The sequence below is a fragment of the Cibotium barometz genome, chromosome 58 (genome assembly GCF_041138505.1).
Source record: "Cibotium barometz isolate CiBa-2024 chromosome 58, ASM4113850v1, whole genome shotgun sequence".
Taxonomy (NCBI): Eukaryota; Viridiplantae; Streptophyta; class Polypodiopsida; order Cyatheales; family Cibotiaceae; genus Cibotium; species Cibotium barometz.
In genome coordinates, this window is record NC_141103.1 from 12,630,230 (window position 1) to 12,644,309 (window position 14,080).

The following is a 14,080-nucleotide window of genomic DNA, read 5'->3' on the forward strand; positions in this document are numbered from 1 at the left end:
TGTTTCAGAGGAAACCATTTCAGACACTAGGAGGATTTTTTTATCCAAGAATATCTCAATTTTGGATTACCTCTCTCTAGACATTTTCTCTCTCTAGGCCAAAACATGGTAAAACAAGATCTTTCTTTTATTTCAGAGAGGGGAATAATTACAAGAACAGAAGGGGAGGTTCTTACACCTTTATACCTCAAAAGCTGGAGGGAGGAATCTTACATCCTACCCCACTTAAAAAACGCGAGATGTCCTCATCTCGCAGGTGGAGTATAATCTCTTTCATCTTCTTCTTCTTCAATCACTTCGAGCGTTACTGCTTTGGAAGTGGATGGCCGATTTGGGAACATCTCTCTTTGACTTCCCCTATTCTGAGGTGAAGGTCTTGCATTACTTTGGATTGAAACTGAGGGTTAGTTAGAGGGTCTACCTCTGGGATTCCCCTGATTTTGACGAAAAGGAACCTCATTACTCTGGAAGGAAGGAGCTGGAGTCTGGAATCTTGGTCCCTGAATTCCCCGCCCCAAAAACCTTGATCCAAAAGGAGTCCGGCAATCCATACTGTGATATCCAAATCCTTGACAGTTATAGCATTTCACTTCCTTGTTCAAGGGTGTAACTTCTGAAGTTGAATTCCAGGGGATTGAGTTCCAGGAAAAGGACCTTTCTTCCATTCTGGAAATTTCCATATCCTGAGCTTGACTTTGTTGTCTCTTAGGCGGTGGAAGGTTGGAATCACCTTTCGGAGCTAGAAATCTTTTGAAAGATGATTGTGCTAGCTTCAGCGGGACCTTGACATCAAAGGCCTTGGCAAAATCCTTCGCCATCCGCACTGCTTCGGCCATGGAAACTGGCTTGGCATTCCTCACTAAGATATTCAAAGGTTCGTTCAGACCCCGAATGAACCTGGCCATCAACAGCTATTCTTCATCTAGCAGTTGGCGAGTATTTGAGGAGGAGAGCGAACGCTTGGTGATACACTTCAATAGTTCTGCTCCCTGGGTTAACTCTAAGAATTCGTTCATCTTGGTTTCCAAAAAGCCGGGAGGACAAAATCTCTTCCTTAGGTAAATTTTGAGATCATTCCATGTCTGGTTGTTCCGATCCAGACGGTTTGTCTCGTAGTGGTTTGTCCATGCCACTTTGGCTGTTTCTACTATCTTCAGCCTTGCAAGAGCCATTTTACTTTGCTCGTTGTACCTAGTGACATTGAAGTATTCTTCCATTGCTTCGATCCACTTCTCCATAGCCTCGCCCAAGTTTTCCCCTTCACCCTTGAAAGGTCCAGGATACGATCTATGAAGAGTTTTACGAACATCCAAGTCGAGCTCTTCCTCATCGAGTTGGGGGTTATCATTCCTACCACGACAACCTCGATCCATGATCCTATCAATACGAAAATTCTTGTTAAGTCCCTTTATTTATAATTCAAATCCGACTTTAGATCCAACTGATTCTGGGGTTCTTTAGATTGGTCCCTCCCCACAGAATCATGGGATAAAGATCCCTTCTAATAGAAGAACATACAGAACTCATTATCAGAGAATAATTCATTCATATTCTTAACACTGTAATGGTCCATCACATCAAAAATTCTATCTAAACATTCCTCCACGAGAATTTCAGTTATGCAAGTTCTCAATTTGTCATCCCTTAATTAGAGTCACTGGATCAAGGTCAACAGTAGCAATATGTCAGCACAATCCACTAATATCATAGTGATTTTCTAAAGTAACAATCATCATTCTAGTTACTATCATCATCACTCAGATTCGTCCCATTCATCCTCATTGTGGCTTTGATAAACTCATCTTCTTTCAACTAGAATTCAGGAATCATTATCTTTCAATCAGAATCCAAATCAACTCATCAATTCTCAACTAGAATTCTAAAATCATATCAACCAACATTTGAATTCATCATCTGGATAGTATTCTTGCTTATAATTTCAAGGTCTTAGATTTACTCATATATATTGTCTTAGATTTACTCATTTTTGCTTATAATTTCAAGGTCTTAGATTCACTCATATATATTGTCAGTAAAGAGTTGCAGTTATACCCACGGTATATACGGGTAGTCACGGTCCTTGGAATTATAAGGTAAATACCATCATATCTAGGCCTCAAGCAAGTCAGGGATTCCATACAATTATGGTACTTCCATCTTAAGACCCAATTACCAATTTATGAATTTTTATTTTAAATATCAATTTGTATGAATTTCACCACACAATTACAATTTATTACTATAGTGCTTGGGCGGTTGGCTAAACCCATAGGACTAGATGGGGTTAGGCTGGGTTGATGGATCCCTAAAATGAGACTCAATTCTGTTATGGTACGATAGATGAACTAAATCCCGGACAGTCTTGTTCTATGGAAAAGAATCAACGGCTGTGCCTCTTAATGAGGAAAAAAGCGTTGGTCTCTATGATCCAAGTGCAAGTTTCTTCCTTGATCTAACCATGTGACTTACAGGTTCGGTCGGATTAGCTTGGTTAGTTAAGGATCTTGACTACGTTAGAATAAAAATATCTTGGAGGAATCGCATGTGCTTTCTGGGCGAGGGAAGTTTTTTCAGGTTCGATTTTGGAAGAGGCAAGCTATTAGTCTCATGCAGGGATTTAATATTCACGTGATCACAAGATTTTTTGTGATAATAACACATGTGAACAAGTTATTCACATGTTCTCATGTTACCGTTCACAAAATAACAGGTCACTTGCCATTTGGGAACCCCTTAAAAGCTTGGCTACACATGGGAATAAGCTATTCACATGTTCTCATGTTACCATCTTCACATAATAGTAGGTCAGTGGCCACCTAAGAAGATTTTTTATGCCCGACAAAGATAATTTTTTTAGGCCCTTGTGAAAGCTTTGTGAATATAACATGTGATCACAAGATTTTTTGTGTTATTAACATATGTTATTAACATGTTCACATGTTCTCCTTTACGGCAGTGAAATCCCTGGTCTCATGTCTAGATATTTGTGGGCGAGGCCCCGAGTGAGAGGCTCTGCCCTGCGCAAGAAGTGCTACTTCCACTGCTCCGGATTTCGTTGTGCGAAGGGGCAGGGATATTTCAGCTGGTATCAGAGCGAATTGGCTAAAGTGGATCAACCAAGAAGCAAGAAATGTCAAAAATTTATGAAGTAGTAGTAGGATCCATCAACCCAGCCTAACCCCATCCAGTCCCATGGGTTAGCCAACTGCCCAACCACTGTAGTGATAGGATCCATTTAGGAATTTGGTTATGTTTTGTCCTGGGTACCAGGGAAAAGAGTTCCCAGGTCCCCTAGCGGGCGCTCCATGCAAACTTCGAGATAGTCACACCACTTACACACCTAATATGAAATTGCTTGTTTCACAGATTCAGCTATCTTTAAAACAATCTTTAAATGAAACCATAGTATCATTGATCATAATCCTCCAAAATATCCGGTTGAATTCTAATTTTCAATCATTCATTCATCGGTGTACCTATGGCATCATTGGCAACCAGAACGCTCACCACTTGTCCACTCAGGGGCCTTTTCAATAGTTCCTAGCTCATAGTACCCGAAAAATACATTCACTTATAAAAATCCAGATGGACTCTCCGTTGAAGATTAGCAAGATCAACTAACAGATCCATATAAAAGAGCCATGGACTCATCCGTTTTTGAGGACCAGCAAGGTCAACCCGAGTTCAGAAAACAACTCTAACACCTTGTTCCATTTTCTTCCTTGACGTACGCGTGGGTATCTTCGGCGACCCAGAGCCCGAGCACCGTATGGTCAGCACCCTCTAGGATCCTTCGCACGTCACCTAGCGCTTCACTCATAGGCTGCTTCCTTGGTCCCTCATCCACTGTACCGGAAGCTCACCATTTAAATCGAACCGAGGCTGGTCAAGACCTCAACCGACCTTGCTACGTGAGACGTCCTACGTTGACTCTTTGTCAGTTGTTGCAACTTTATTACTTAGGTCTCCACGACCTCATTCACAAGATGGTCAAAATGCTTCCCTAGCAATCTTGACATAAAACAGTCATTTAAAAACAGGTCATAAATACAGATTCTAACGAACTCTCATCTTTCCACATTGTTTCACATAGTTTCTCGTTATTCCACATTCTTCTACATCAATTTACTTTGCTTAATCTACATCCAATCATATGTATTCCTATCGTCGTTCATCCAATCACGTCATATTACATCTCATCCATTCTCATCACATCTCCTCCATTCACATCTTTCACGATTCACATCACATCCATTCACATCATATCTCATCCATTCACATCTATCACGATTCACATCACATCCATTCACATCACATCTCATCCATTCACATCTATCACGATTCACATCACATCACATCACATCCATTCACATCACATCGCATCCTCTTTTCTTTAATAAAATATCCATTATTTCAATTTTACCAAGAATTCCACTTTTACCATTTAAATGATTGAATTCCAAATGTCATGGGAATTCCTCTTTTATCATTTAAACTTTCTCATGCATAAAATTAAATTTATCTAAAATTCTTTTTCAAAAATAAAAATATCCATTAATTCAAATATGCCAAGAGTTCTACTTTTACTATTTAAATGATTGAATTCCAAATGTTATGGGAATTCCTCTTTTATCATTTAAATTTTCTCATGCATAAAATAAATTTATCTAAATTTTCTCTTTAAATAAAATATTTATTATTTTAATATACCAAAATTTCTCTTTTTTCATTTAATTACATGGATCTCCATTATCATAAGAATTCCTCTTTTTGCATAAAAATAAAATTACCAAAATTTCCTCATTTCTTTAATTGATTATTTATGCATAAATACTAAAAATTAGTTTTCTCCATGAATGTAATGAAAATTATTCTTTTAGCATAGGATGACTAATCCTAGAATATGGTAGGAAGTCCACATTTCACATTATGCATAAAAATGAGTTATGAATTAATTTCTCAAAATTTTACCATAGCTCCACTGCTATTACTGATAATTTTTAATATTTTTATAAAGAATAAGACTTCCTAATACTATTATGATAGAATAACTATCATTTAGACCTAAATCCAATTTGTGGAATTAAATCATAATTTTATTAGCATGTAAGCATTAAAAAGTCATTTCTTTAACCTCTAGCATAGAGTTTGATTTTTGAATTAAGAATTTATCAATGAGAAGCATCCATTTGAATAAGAATAAGTCATAGGAATGACCATTCTTTTGGGGAGAGAGAGATATACATAAAAAGCATCCTAATTAAGCATAAAGATTAACTTTTTTGTGATTCATCATTAAAACTCTTAGAGAAAGCTTGATTTGCATTAAAAACAACTAAATAGAAACTTCTCAAGCTTGAGAGGGGTTGAGAACTGAAATCATTGAGAATATTAATGAAAACCATGAAATTATCTCTTACCTCTTGATTTGGCTTGCTTCTTTATCTTAGAAGGAAGCCCCCAACCAATCAATCGGTTTAGTATGTTGAGAAGAAAGCTCCAAGGATTGTTGAAGAGAGAGAGAAGCTCCAAGTTCTCCAAAAGTAGAGTATTTTTAAGGGGGATAATAGAAAATATCATTATATTAATGTAATACTGGCATGGTATAGCTCAAAGATGATAATACAAAAGAATGAGGGTCTATTTATAGGTGAGGGAGGCCACTAACTGAGTCCAACTAAGTTCTAGAATTTTTTAGCTTCAGTTTGGTTGAATTTGGACAAGATTTGGACCAGTTTAGCTCCCATTTTGATCCAGTTTGATCTAGGAGAGAGGAGAGATAAAAATATCACAATGTTTTTGAATTAAAAACTCATCCACATGTGTGAAATAGGCACCTTTCTCAAAGGTCTCCCCCTCCTTACCAAGGTCCCAAAAATTCATCATTTCTCTAAAATATCTCATTTTTTTAGTTATATCTCTTAATTTTTAACTAATAAACCTTGTACTCATCAGTCAACTCTTCATCTTATGTGAGCATTTACTCATTTTTGGGTATTTTCTTTTATTCTTTGGATTTTTCTCATCCCAACACTTGGATTAATCTTATTGGCCCTTAGGAACCTTAATTAGACCATAATCCAAAATTTTCAGAAAATCTTGACCCTTAGGCTAAGGTCTTTTAAATCATTTTTAATTGATTCCTAATGCACTTTGGAGAATTTATTTTGAACTTCTTTTTAACCATTTCAAACACTAGGAGGATTTTTATATCCAAAGATATCTCAATTCTGGATTATCTCTCTCTAGACATTTTCTCTCTCTAGGCCAAAACAGGGTAAAACAAGATCTTTCTTTTATTTCAGAGAGGGGAATAATTACAAGAACAGAAGGGGAGGTTCTTACACCTTTACACTTCAAAAGCTGAAGGGAGGAATCTTACAAGATGCAAGATAACGGAATCTATTTTGACATTGACTCTAGGCTTTCTTGTTGATATTGGAAAAACAGACTACATGTTTGCGATCCTCACAAAAAAATAGACATTTTATGTTTTTGGACCTATGCAATCCGACATTATTAAAGTGCTCAACCATTATGTGGGACGATAGTCGAGCCCCTCGATGATGTGACTGTGCTGTGTAGTCATTCTTAGCTGGCGAGGGCATTCTATGAAGAAGGAAATCTTGGATACAACCAATTCTTAGCTAGCGAGGGCATTCTATGAAGGAAATCTCGAATACAACCAATTCTTAGCTAGCGAGGTCTTTTGTATGGTCTACCTCCTTGTTTTGATAGCTTGTCAAAAGATTTTAAGCTCTGCAAATGGTGTGATCAACCAAAGTAGACTCCCGAGAGTTTCCCAAAATTATGGGTTGTTTTCTTGGCCCGATGGTGGCCTGTTTTGGGAGGGTTTAGAGTTGCTAATAGAATCTGATTTTGATTCACATATTTTTATGCATGTGGAGGATACCTAGAGTCTAAAACCTTTTAGTCCACTACACCTTGCTTTGCATTATCCTTCCAAGAGGTATGGTCCGAAAGCGGCCTTGATCCAAAAGTATTGCAGCCCTTCAAAAGCATACCAAATGACATCAGATAAGCATGGAGCCCTGGATCTTGTATGGATATACCATGACCATTTAATGGGCCCTAGATCTTGTATGGATATACCATGACCATTTGATGGGCCCTAGATCTTGTATATGGATATACCATGACCATTGAATGGGCCAGTCTATTTTGGGTTCGGACAAGGATAGATCAAAGCAGGCCACATAAGTAAAGAAAATATGTTTGTTTTGGGCATGTTTTGGTAGATTTGGACATACTACATATGAATGAGCTCAGATCCGATCCACAATAGAAATTTTGAGGGATCATATTCAACATACAACTATTAGATGATCCAGACACTTTTAGTGAATGGGTTGCATGTTATTGCCCATGTACTAGTCTAGGCTACAAGTGCTAGAAAAGTGGTCGATGGAATCCCATATGCTCCAGCTATGGAAAATCCTCAAGGAGGATATTGGCAAAATGGACTACTCGCTTGCAATCCTCATAAACATTTCATGATTTTAGACCAATGCAATATGACATTGTTAAGGTACTCAACCATTATCTAGAAGATAGTCAAGCTCCTCGGTGATGAGACTACTACAAAAATTGGCCTATAGTCATTCTTAGTTGGCGGGCATTCTATGTGGAAGACAACTCGAATGCAACCAACACTTGACATGAGAGTTTTCCTTTGTATAGTCTACCTCTTTGTTTTCATAGCTTGTAAAAATATCTTAAGCTTTGTAAATGGTGATCATCCAAAGTAATCTTCGAGAGTTTCCCAAACGGGTTGTTTTCTTGATCCAACGACCTATTTTGGGCGGTTTAGGGTTATTAATGGACTCTTATTGGGGGGACACGGATTTTTATGCATGTTGAGGATGCCTCTCTTAAACCTTTTAGTCCACTAGACCTCGCTTTGCACAATCCTTCCAAGAGATATGGTTGATAGTGTGTCTATAGTGGGTCCAAAAGCGGCCTTGATCCAAAAGTCATTTGTGGCATATCAAATGATATCGGATGAGGATAGAGCCCTAGATCTTGTATGGATATGGGAAAGTCTGTTTTGGGTTCGAACAAGGAAAGTAAAGACTATGTATGGTTCAAACATGTTTTTGTAGATTTGGGCCCTATTGCATATGAATGAGCTTGGATCCGATCCGCAAACAGAAAGTTCGAGTGATCATATTCAACATACAACTGATAGGCGATCTAGACACTTTTGGTGCATGGGTTGTGTGTTACTGGGGACATGTATTGGTATAGTCCACGAGAGCACTGGAAAAGTGGTAAGCTAAATCCCAAATGTGGCTACAGATAATCAAAATGAACTACATGGTTTTGTGATCCTCACAAAAAACTAGACATTTACATTTTTGGACCAATGTAATCCCACATTGTTAAGGTGCTCAACCATTATCTAGAAGATAGTCGAGCCCCTCGCGGTGTGTGAGCAGCTGGAAAACGTGGCATGTAGTCATTCTTAGGTATGAAGGAAAGATCGGATGTAGCCAATGCTTGACATGAGAGTGGTCCTTTGTATGGTCTACATCTTTATTTTTTCGGCTTATCAAAAGATTTTAAGCTCTACAAATGCCGATCAGTTGGCTCCTAAGAGTTGCCCAAATGGGTTGTTTTCCTTGTCTGATGGCTTGTTTTAGGGGGGTTAGGGCTGCTAATGGACTTTGATTGACATGGATTTGTATGCATCATGCATGTCAAGGATACCTTTCTTAAACCTTTTAGTCCTTTAGACCTCACTTTCCACCATCGATAGTGTGTTCGTGGGTGGTCTAAAAGTAGTCTTAATCCAAAAGTCATTTGCCGCTCTTTAAAAAAATATCAATTGACATGGGATAAGGACCCTGAATCTTGTATGGATATATCATGACCATTGCACGGGCTAATCCATTTTTGGTTTGAATAAGGAGAGATAAAATTAGGCCAAAATTAAAGAAAAACTACCTATTTAGAGCATGTTTTAGGGTAGGTTTGGTCCCTATTCAATATAAATGAGCTCGGATTCTATCCAAAAAAACTTTCCCAACAATTCAAACACTTTTGGTCGATTTGATCAATTTAGGGCTGAATAACTGGAGCTCTAATTCCAATGTGTAGAGCACTAAATCACCCCATTTGGACATATTCTTAAATTCTAACTTGACAATTAGCATTGGCTAACACTAAAAAATCTCGTAAAATTTACAAAATTTTCACAAAATCTTGGAGTAGAAAGCTCACAAAAAAATAAAACCCTTTCCATATTAGTGGCATTATGATTTATCCATGTATGGCTTACTGTTAAAGCCCTAAGATCTCTCTAGATAATTGTTATGCATAAACATGCATAAATCAGGCATAAACTCAACCACCCAACCACCCCCGAGCACAAGAGATGCACACATGAATTATGAATGAAATACATCATACCTCTACCTTGATGTCCCATACCATCAATAGGTATAACTCCAATCCAATAGCATGTAGCTATAGTGTGAAATGGTAGGTGAGTAGATATGGACCTCTACACAAGAGGCCATAGCCTAAGCCTCCAAGCCCCCAAGCCTCCAAGCCTCCCTTCAGTGTGCCCCATGCCCCTATTATATAGGAGGGCCCTCTTGTGACTCTTGACTCTCCATTTCCCATGTGTGACCCTTGGATGCCTGACCCTAACCTTAACCCTTAAGGTTAGTCCTTACCCATGCTCCACTAGAGCTTGTTCCCATGCTCCCATGCTCACAAGCCTAATGTGGGTTAGCCTCCTAGTATATGAACACATAATGTGCATAATGTGGGTTAGCCTCCTAGTATATGCACACATAATGTGCATATAACATACTTCCCCTCTCTCAAAACATTGCACTCTTGCAATGAAAAAAAGGAGAACTGCATTGAACAATATCAACCGACTCCCCCAAGTCGAAACCTCTATTTCCCTATCTTTCCACCTATTTTTAACCTCAGGGATTAGTCAACTAGAAAGTTTCCTTTCCTTGAATTCAAGTACCTTATCAAGTTCATGTAGAACATAGGATAAGTCTTCGACTTCAATGAGTTCTTGAGGAGTAATTGTGTTATCCTTACCTCCAAGTTTCCCTTTCAATCTATTGATATGAAACACTGGATGAACTCTAACATTTGGAGGTAGTTTTAGTTCATACACAACCATGCCAATCCAATGTATAAATCTAAATGGACCACAATATCTAGGAGATTTTTCCTTTTGACAAAGTCTGAAAATCTTTAGGAACTTTTAAATAAACCAATGCTCCTGGTTCAAAAGACCAATATGAGCGTCCCCTATCAGCATAAAACCATGCCCTATCTTGAGCACTCCTGATAGAATCCCGAGCTTTGATCACAGCATTTCTTGCATATCACGAAAGAAATCCCTTGATGCATCAAGCTCGATGTCCGACATCAATAGGTGCCCTGGGTTAATACCCATACATACGCATGAACAGACTAAAACCAATAGCCGTATGTTTAAAATTGTTATAGGCAAATTCCATCATTGGAAGATATTTTTCCCAATTTGATGCTTTTCCAGAGACATATGCACGAAGTATATCCTCTACAATTTGACTCATATGCTCTATTTGCCCATCAGACTACTGTGGATGATCAAAGGAATTCATTACTCAAAGTAATTTCCTTGTTATAAACTATTCGGAATAAAGTAGGAAAACATGGCATTATAACAACAAAAATCAGGGATTCATCGGTGCCCCGACATACCCACATCTACACATGGAATAATGTCTCGAGTTACTCAATATCAACATAGAGAGTCATCAGCATCTCGATGAGTCACATATGTCCATCCGTAAACCATCAGGTTGACTGTATAAATCACCTAAAGTACGGAACTAGAGAAAGAAATGCCAACAAAGGAAAAATCCAAATTTCCTTAATCCGAACACAACAAGATAAACTCGTTGAACTCTAAAGAAAGAGATTTCAACAAGTGAAAATGCCGACGAGATTTACCCTCATCAAAATATGCAAGCTATAGATAAAATAAGTTTATCTAGAGAATGCCCACACTATAACTTCTAGTGAATTTAGAAAATGAGATTGCCTTTAAATGTTGAAGTCAACATGCTAAGTGATATAAGCAAAGCAACAATCTTGAGCCCAAATTATCCCATGAGATAATGTATGTGAGGGATCACTAGCGTCCCATACCACCATGATACCACCCATACATACCTTAACAATTTGAAAACTTCTTAGTATGCCGTCTAGGAAAATATGAATAAAATCTTGTATAAAAGGAATAAGATGGCCTTATCCCCAGACTTTTACATACTAAAATCTATCTCTATATTCCTGAGACTACATCAAGGAATAACCCTTATTGAGTACATCATTAGAAAAGAATTTTGAATTATTGTTGGTGCCTTTCTAATGATAACTACCCAAAACACAATAAAGTTAGGGTAGAAAAATAACTCACCTAGATATATAAGCAACTAGGTATCCGAGTTGGAATATGTACAAGAGTACAAGAAATATACTCCAAAATTATATGCAAAAAACCAAGGCAAATGCTACCTTCAAAGCACATGATATTATTCAAAAAGATCAAAAGATCCTTATAAAACCATGGATAAAAGCATAGAAGCTCCTCGAATCCATGAAAGCCATAGTTGATCATAAAAATCAATGCATACCATCTAATGGTCATCAATCAATCATGCCAAAAGAAGCATTAAAATTTGGTCTTCAATCATGCCAAAAGAAGCATTAAAATTGGTGGCCAACTCATCAATCCGAAGTATATGAACGTGGTGTCGTTCGAGCAAAACTCCAAAGTAAGCAAGTGAAACACATGTGTGTAACACTCAATAAAAAACTCCTAGAGACAAGTGATCTAGGCAGAACCTGATGAGTCCATATAAAAGTTGAAAAACATCCAATAAAATCCACCAAAACAAACCGATCAACTAACCCATGATAGAATTTGTCTTAGGCTTAATAAATTAAGCATAGACCACACTTAAACAAGTGCAAAATAAATTATCATGAAAAAGTGTCAAAGGTGAAACACATGTTGAACGCAAATTCTAGCCATCATTGAAAAAATTAAGGATCATGTCCAAAAAGAATGGCTAAAAAATGGTAAAAAATCATGAAAACATCGTTTAGAATTAATCCAAAAAAAAAATCCATTAATATGAGGTATAATTGTATTAATAATATGCAAATAACCCGCATGCATCTATCTAATGTCAGCATGTGAAAACGTACTTCAACATTAAATAACCCTCGAAAATATTAAATTCTTGAGAAAAAGAATTATCATGATTTTTTCCTAATTTTTTCTAATTTTATAGGGCCACAAAATACGATAATTTTGAATTCCACCAAACCTATCTTATGACATTCTAAACCTATATTTTTTCAGAAACTTTTTAGCAATTAAATTTACCAAAATACCATTGATATTTAAAAAATACCAATTTTTAGGATTTTTAAAAATATATTCTATAAAATTTCTAATTTTTCCTGAGAATCCCATCATACATGAAATTTCCAATTCCGCCCGACAATTCTCAAATCCAATGAAAATTTATAATTTTAATGGATTTTTTAAATTTCTAGGTCAAAAATATATTTTTAAAGGAATTTGAATGGTCACGGGTGCCCAAATGGACATACCACATGCCAAACACCAACCCCACATTTTTCAAAAAATTAAAATAAACTTTGTCTAATTTTTCACAAATTTTCAAGATTTTTTTAAATTTTTTAATTTACCCCGAATGCATTTAGAATATGAACGGTCAAAAAAATTCGAAATCCCAACGGTTTTCCCGGAATACGGAAAGCCAAAAGTTTCGGAAAAATGGAAAGACAAAAAAAAATCGGAATGTGAAAGGTCAAAAGTTTCCGGAATACGGAAGGTCAAAAGATTTTCCGGAATTTGAAAAGCCAAAAGGTTTCGCGAAAGCGGAAAGCCAAAGGTTTTCAAGAAAAATAAATTCTGGAGATAACTTTTATTCTAAAAATTTGGATTATCCTCTCTTTTTTAGGCTTTTTCCAAGTTTTTTTAGCAATTTCAAAAGCTTATTTTTTTTAATAAAAAACTCATTTAAAAAAAATAATAATAAAAAACAACTTTAATAAGCTTATAAAAAAATTAAGGGGGGGTGGCGATTTTTTTCACCGCCTGCAGCGAACCCCCCCTCCCGGCAGTCTGCGCAAAAAAACATTGAGAGAGGGAGAGAGTGTGAAGACTCCCTCTCTCTTCTCCCCTCTTTCCTCTCCTTCTTCTCCCCTCTTTCCTCTCCTACTTCTCCCTTCCATTCTCTCTCCTCCCATCTCTTCTCTCTCTGTTAATCAGAGAGGTTAATTTTTAATTAATTTTCTTAATCATAATTAATCTTAATTATGATTAATATTAATAAAAAATATAATTTTTTAAGAGGTGGTTTATAAATACGAGAAAATAGAAGAAAATTCAGAATTGAGAGACGAAGAGGGTCCCACGCACACGGGAGAGCATTTCATGCATCAACATGCTGCCCCCTACTACTGCATTTCAGCAAAAAATTGGCAGAAATTTTATCGCATACCCATGGAAAAACCCGCAAAAATGTATAAAAAATAAGTTTTTAATCATAAAAATGCTCAAAAATTTCCTAAAAATTTAGGAAAAATTTCCTTAAAATTCTAGAAATTTAGGGAATCCATTCTACCAAAAATATTCACAATAAAATATGTGGTATTTTTTTAAAAGTTTCCATTAATGCTTATTTTAAACCACAAAAAATAGCATTAAACTCACGGAATTCCCCTGCAATGTGGATTTGTCCATTGAATAGTAGTAGCATGCATTCCAATCGCCATATCGACGATCCACGTGCAAATCATCAACACAAATCAACAAAATAACATTTTTATTAGTAAATATTAAAATTTACTTTTAAAAATGTCAAAAATTGTAATAAGAAAAAATCAACAACAATTGACTAGAGATTGCTCTGATACCACTGTTAAAACCCTAAGATCTCTCTAGATAATTGTTATGCATAAACATGCATAAATTAGGCATAAACTCATCCACCCAACC